This window comes from Amphiprion ocellaris, chromosome 12 (assembly GCF_022539595.1).
Source record: "Amphiprion ocellaris isolate individual 3 ecotype Okinawa chromosome 12, ASM2253959v1, whole genome shotgun sequence".
In the NCBI taxonomy this organism is placed as follows: Eukaryota; Metazoa; Chordata; class Actinopteri; family Pomacentridae; genus Amphiprion; species Amphiprion ocellaris.
In genome coordinates, this window is record NC_072777.1 from 3,097,098 (window position 1) to 3,104,595 (window position 7,498).

Genomic DNA, 7,498 nt, shown 5'->3' on the forward strand with positions numbered 1-7,498 from the left:
AGTCCCAAGATAGCGCCGATGCTATCAATGCTCTGCTAGTGAGGGTGCTGTTGAAATCCCTTGATAAATCCAGAGACCCTGTGATCACCAAGGACTTCCAGACTGTCCTGAACCGTGTGCTTGCCCTGCCGCTGGATGATATCAGCGTTTCTGCCAGCAGAATCAGCGAGACGAATAAGAAAATATCCAAGTCCATGTTGAAAGATCTTCACAAGGAGTTTGGATCTGCAGAAAATCTGCTGAAGGCAGCTTTGACAGCAGAAGATCCATCTTTTGATTATGCTGTGCTGATGATTTTAAAAATTAATTTGAAAATCATCCCTCGGCCAGATAGCATGAAGTCAGCAGTTGAAAGGTTCCTCTCAGCGATCAAGAGACGGTTCAAAAGGAACAAGCAAGATACCAACGATGACTCTTCAAAATAATGTCTTCATCCATCTTAAGAAAACAGCACCGAAAGCATCTTTCCTTCAAGATGAATGGATGATCTGATTAATAGACTTTAATAATTAGATTAACAAACTTTTAGAATTAGATTAACAAACTTTTAGAATTAGATTAACAAACTTTTAGAATTAGATTAACAAACTTTTATAATAAAACAGAGATCAAAAATTAAACTTCAAATTTAAAATATAACTAAAACAAATGAACTCAAAATTTAAAAAAAAATTAAAATCATAAAAATCATAATACCAGAACATGTTTTCTATTTGTTGACTGAGTGCAGCAGCTTTTCATGAATTCTTTCTTCTCACTTCAATCCAACAACATGAGTTTCACCTCAGAATTTGTTTGTTCTGAGTGACTTTAACAGACTTTTCTGACAGGTGTTTTCTGTAGAAGGTTTATCAGTGAGACTTTAGTTTCAACATTTCAATTCATCACATCAGTGAAGTAAAAGGAAATGAATTAACATTGAAAATAGGTTTAGATTTTGGTTGCTCTGTGACTAAACTCAGGTTGAAATAATTATTTTAACTCTTGCGCTTTAATTTTAAAAAGTTACACAAATGTCCTTCAGTGAAAAAAAAACTCTGACAGATATTATACATGAATATTAATTTCTATTTTCACTGAGTAAATGTTTGAACCAACATTAGCTCTGGTCATAGAAAACAAATATTCATTTTCAGGATTTTTCACCCTTAAATTTGTTGACATCATGCCACTTAAAACCAAACAGCATACGGATTATTTTCCATGTGCTAAACGCTAAATGTCAGCAGTAATTATTATTATTATTTCTAACTTCTGCTGAAAACAACAGATTAATGCAGGTCTTATTGAATAAAGTGTGTCTGTGTCTAAACTCAGCTGCACTGATCTGGTTCACTGATTGTTCCGGAAGCTTCTCTCTGTGACATCACACTGGGAGCTGTGCCACTCACGTTACCTAGCAAGAGCCAAACAAAAACAACAAGCCAGAAACCAAAGATAGAATAGAATACATATAGTTTACTGATGGTTAATAGGGAATTGATGTGTAACAGCAGCATGCAGAGGAGGAGTGAGGGGAGGTGGGCTGAGCTGATGGAGGTTGGAGGAGGAGGGTGGAGGAGATCCTGGACACAAGTCTTTTTGGGGATACGCTGCACTACTGACCCTGGTACACTCACCCCTCTAGAATTACACAAAGATCTGAAGTATAACAGTACACATTTATCACTATTGGTCTTAACAAAACACACAACAAAGCAAGATTTACCAGCAATACACACTTCCTATCAAAAGCACAAGAGAATTAGAGTTCTGCCTGCACCAAGCAAAAACTCAGAACATTCCTTTAGACAAAATGAGATGCCTTAGAATAGAATAGAATAGAATAGAATAGAATAGAATAGAATAGAATAGAATAGAATAGAATAGAATAGAATAGGTCTTTGTTGTCACTGTTACAGAAAACAATGAAAATCAGTTTCACACTCTCCATATAGCAGCATTAAAAATAATGTGTATGTCTATGAATTTATAATGTAAAATGTTTAAGTTCAGTGAGGTGATAAAATAAAATAAAAGCGGGAGTTTTCAGCAGTACATTTTGCATCGTTCCAACAGACATATTTTCTTAATCATCAGGCAAAGGAGGAGGAACCGCCTTCTTAATATTCTCCAGAACTTTCCCAGGTGTCTGCTGATGGCCGCCTGATTTATTCCAGAGTTGTTTCCTGGACCTCGCTGGCAAAGATTCTAATTTTGTTTGTCCATTAATCCCTTCATTACTTTGTAATTTCACGTTAAATTGAAGTCGTTTGGTCAGCTAACGGTCTGGTGTGTCCAACGGTAACTGAAAGAAAAGAGACGCTCTCCTTAGCCAGTGTAGGGTTACCACCGCCCCTTAAAATACGGAATCGGCCTTTATTGGACAATTAATTGTTGTTCCGTATTTTCATAAATGCCCCGTACACGTCTGTCACACACTCATCAAAACTGTTTAATGTAAAAAAAAAAAAAAAAAAAACAGGAAATATTAAGGGCAGCCAATTTCTTCGACGTAGGACCTTTGCAGCGAGGACCCGATGCCAGGTCCAGCAGATAGATCTCAGACTTCTCTGCCTTTCCGGTCCTGTCTCTGGTTGCCTGGTTACAGACGCTGCTGCACCCGCGCATCTAAAAATGTCTACAAGCGGAACTCCACCACGTTCAAAGAAGCAAGAACATTTTCAAAATTGCAGACGTGAGTGGGAAGAGTGGAACCCCTGGCAGTGGATACGAGACAAACTGTTCTCTGTTGCTCATGGATTAGCTGAAGTAAGGCAGCATCAGGAGACCAACATGGAAGAACCATGAGAACAGAGAGAATCCAACCAGCAGGTCACAGTTTATCATCATCTAATCATCTCCTGAAGTCCATATGGTAAGAGACATCAGTATCTGGTTGTTAATTTACCAGAGGATGCTTATAATCATGCTGATGTGGTCTGTACTCTACAGTATTTTAGTGACTCAATAAATGCCTAAGTTTATTATTTGTTAATGCTTTTATAGTTTTTAATAAACATTTATTTAATAGCCTATATGTAATCAATAAATGGCCTTTGACTATGTAAAGAAAAACTCAGAACTCTGATATGCTAACAGTACTAAATAAATCAAGAAATACATGCACACACACATAAATATGTCAATACATTAATTATATTAAGATAAGATTTAGATGAAAAACAACTGTTTGCAGAGAATTTCTTTGTACAGTATTCTGCATTCAGTTGTTTATGTTTTTGCAGAATCCAGTATTGCTCACTGGTTGGTCATTACATTTTGTTAGTTTGATTTCACTGTTTAAAATGATGCCACCTCTTTTCAGACAGAACCTGTGATAATAAAACAATACAAAATTTTTAGTTCTGTGTTAATAAAGCACTTAAAGCTTTAAGTATGGCTAAATGCTTTTTTCAAAATTAAATATATCACTCCTTAGGTGGTAGTGGCCCCAAGTTCAGTAAAGTTGGAAAGATATTCACAGATTCAGACTTCCAGCATCAATAACTCATTAGATATAGGTTGTCAAAACATAAACGGTGCCTCTTTCCCATTGTTGCAAGGCAGACAATGTGCTACAAGCCCAGTTTTATCAAAAGTAGCTGTCTTTCAAGCTACAGGAATAACATTGGTGTTTATGGAGTGAACAGGGTCCGTCTGCAATTTGCAAAACCGCTGCAACAGTAAAGAGAGACAAATATTCAATAACTTCACTCTTCTACATTGTAGTGTCACTAAAACGATCCTTCCATGGTCTAATAGTTCTGACCAACATGCTGATATGAGCCTTAAAGTTTACCCAGAATGACCTTTTTAAACCAATGATTGTTTGTAGGACTCTAAACTGTTCACACTAGGATACATCCCATAATGCCCATGATCACAGTTGGTTCTAGAGAAAATCAACAAAAATCATATTTAATGTTTAGACTGTGATCTGGATGGATGAAATTGTTTTGTTTTGCAACATTTTGTGATCATTTTAGTCTGTTTCTCTCACATTTTGGTTGTTTTACATCTTTTGGTGATAATTGTGCATCAAATTTAGGTTGTTTTCTGTCACATTTTGTTCATTTTGTGTCACATTGGAGTTGTTTTGCATCTTGCTGTGTTCATTTTGCATCACTTAAACTGCTGTTCATACTATGATGCATCTAATAATATTGATGCTCAAAGAGGGTTATAGAGAAAAAGAACAGAAACCAGATTTATTCTTCAGACTGAGACACCTGGATGGATGTAAAACTGATCTGGAGTCAGTTTTTAGCAGAATTCAGATGTGTTTTTCCACCTAAAATGTCATCTGTCTATCTGCTGTACTGATGATATGATGTCATCGATGATGCCATCTGTGATGTCATAAGGCTCATTTGCCTACACTGTACATTTTGAATGTCTTTATTATGATGTCATCTGTGATGTCATCTGTGATGTCATAAGTGATTAGAAAAGGCCTATAAATTCAGGTCAGAAAATTCAGGATTCCACACTCCTTCGTGACGACGCCGAACCATGGACCGAGAACCAACCAGAAGAACCGTGCAGAACCGTGTACCGAAAACCGAAAACATGTCGGGAAATGAACAGCAATTAGGACCTGAATGGGAAGACATGATGGAGACCATTGTTGACTTTGATAATGAGATGGAAGCGCTGATGGAAAGTATTGTTCCATTAGACACAAGCAGCGACCAATCTGAACCGACCACAGTGGACCAGTGTGAACTGCAGACAGAACAAACTGTCTGTCTGTCCAAAGAAGATGTTCTGCCAATCATAAAACTGTCTTTGAGCAGAATCTCGGAACCGCAGTGGAACTTGTTGGCTGCAGGTACTACCGACTGTGCGACGGTTAGAGTTCTGAGTGATGTGATATCCAACATCACTCAGGCTCTTGGTGCAGAAGTCGTCAGACGGGTAGTCCGTGACATTCCTGAGCTCAAAGCAGCATCAGCGGCTGGCAGACAGAATGTTAAGCTTTCTCTGGGAGACTCCATCTCTGCCAGTGTTGCAGAGTCTCTCAGCCTCCCAGAGAGAAAATTGAAGAGCATGAAACAGTTGACAGAACTTATTGAGATGGAAGTTTCAGAGCAGGTGAACTCTGCTGTGTCTCTGGCCATCAGCAGTTCTGTTTTACCATCACAACTGGCCACTAATATCAGCGGCTCCGAGTCCAGCATCAGAAACCTGAATCAGTTGGTGCTTCAAGCGGCTGCATGTCTGAAAAAATATGCAAAGAAGCTGTGCGCACACTGCTCAGTGGGAAACCTGCTGCTCTGTTCAGGGGAACCAAAGGAGGCTCACACTGAGGAGGTTTCTGGAACTGTAGAGGAGGACATCGTTGTGAGCTCATGTAACGAAGAAAACTTCATCACTGAGCCAGAGGTTCTTGCTGCTGGACACAAACGTTCTCCAACACCCGCCGATCTGAGTCCTGTTCTGAGTCCCGCTGTTGCTGCAGCAGATTCCAAATCTGTCTGCAGTAATGATGAGGGTGATGATGAGGGTGATGATGAGGGTGATGATGAGGGTGATGATGAGGGTCCAGCTGAAGTGTCTACACCGGTTGTAGCCCTCAGGGACTCTGAGTCTCTTTCTGAGTCTCTTTGCAGTTTGGTTTCAGTCCATGAAGAGCCTGAGCCCCATCAGAGCTCCTCTTCTGCAGAACCGATGACCAAACTCATCGCTGCTTCCGAACCTGAAGCTAAAACCGAAACCCCAGATATTCGTTCCAACAAGTCCCAAGATAGCGCCGATGCTATCAATGCTCTGCTAGTGAGGGTGCTGTTGAAATCCCTTGATAAATCCAGAGACCCTGTGATCACCAAGGACTTCCAGACTGTCCTGAACCGTGTGCTTGCCCTGCCGCTGGATGATATCAGCGTTTCTGCCAGCAGAATCAGCGAGACGAATAAGAAAATATCCAAGTCCATGTTGAAAGATCTTCACAAGGAGTTTGGATCTGCAGAAAATCTGCTGAAGGCAGCTTTGACAGCAGAAGATCCATCTTTTGATTATGCTCTGCTGATGATTTTAAAAATTAATTTGAAAATCATCCCTCGGCCAGATAGCATGAAGTCAGCAGTTGAAAGGTTCCTCTCAGCGATCAAGAGACGGTTCAAAAGGAACAAGCAAGATACCGACGATGACTCTTCAAAATAATGTCTTCATCCATCTTAAGAAAACAGCACCGAAAGCATCTTTCCTTCAAGATGAATGGATGATCTGATTAATAGACTTTAATAATTAGATTAACAAACTTTTAGAATTAGATTAACAAACTTTTAGAATTAGATTAACAAACTTTTAGAATTAGATTAACAAACTTTTATAATAAAACAGAGATCAAAAATTAAACTTCAAATTTAAAATATAACTAAAACAAATGAACTCAAAATTCAAAAAAAAAATAAAATAATAAAAATCATAATACCAGAACATGTTTTCTATTTGTTGACTGAGTGCAGCAGCTTTTCATGAATTCTTTCTTCTCACTTCAATCCAACAACATGAGTTTCACCTCAGAATTTGTTTGTTCTGAGTGACTTTAACAGACTTTTCTGACAGGTGTTTTCTGTAGAAGGTTTATCAGTGAGACTTTAGTTTCAACATTTCAATTCATCACATCAGTGAAGTAAAAGGAAATGAATTAACATTGAAAATAGGTTTAGATTTTGGTTGCTCTGTGACTAAACTCAGGTTGAAATAATTATTTTAACTCTTGCGCTTTAATTTTAAAAAGTTACACAAATGTCCTTCAGAAAAAAAAACTCTGACAGATATTATACATGAATATTAATTTCTATTTTCACTGAGTAAATGTTTGAACCAACATCAGCTCTGGTCATAGAAAACAAATATTCATTTTCAGGATTTTTCACCCTTAAATTTGTTGACATCATGCCACTTAAAACCAAACAGCATACGGATTATTTTCCATGTGCTAAACGCTAAATGTCAGCAGTAATTATTATTATTATTTCTAACTTCTGCTGAAAACAACAGATTAATGCAGGTCTTATTGAATAAAGTGTGTCTGTGTCTAAACTCAGCTGCACTGATCTGGTTCACTGATTGTTCCGGAAGCTTCTCTCTGTGACATCACACTGGGAGCTGTGCCACTCACGTTACCTAGCAAGAGCCAAACAAAAACAACAAGCCAGAAACCAAAGATAGAATAGAATACATATAGTTTACTGATGGTTAATAGGGAATTGATGTGTAACAGCAGCATGCAGAGGAGGAGTGAGGGGAGGTGGGCTGAGCTGATGGAGGTTGGAGGAGGAGGGTGGAGGAGATCCTGGACACAAGTCTTTTTGGGGATACGCTGCACTACTGACCCTGGTACACTCACCCCTCTAGAATTACACAAAGATCTGAAGTATAACAGTACACATTTACCACTATTGGTCTTAACAAAACACACAACAAAGCAAGATTTACCAGCAATACACACTTCCTATCAAAAGCACAAGAGAATTAGAGTTCTGCCTGCACCAAGCAAAAACTCAGAACA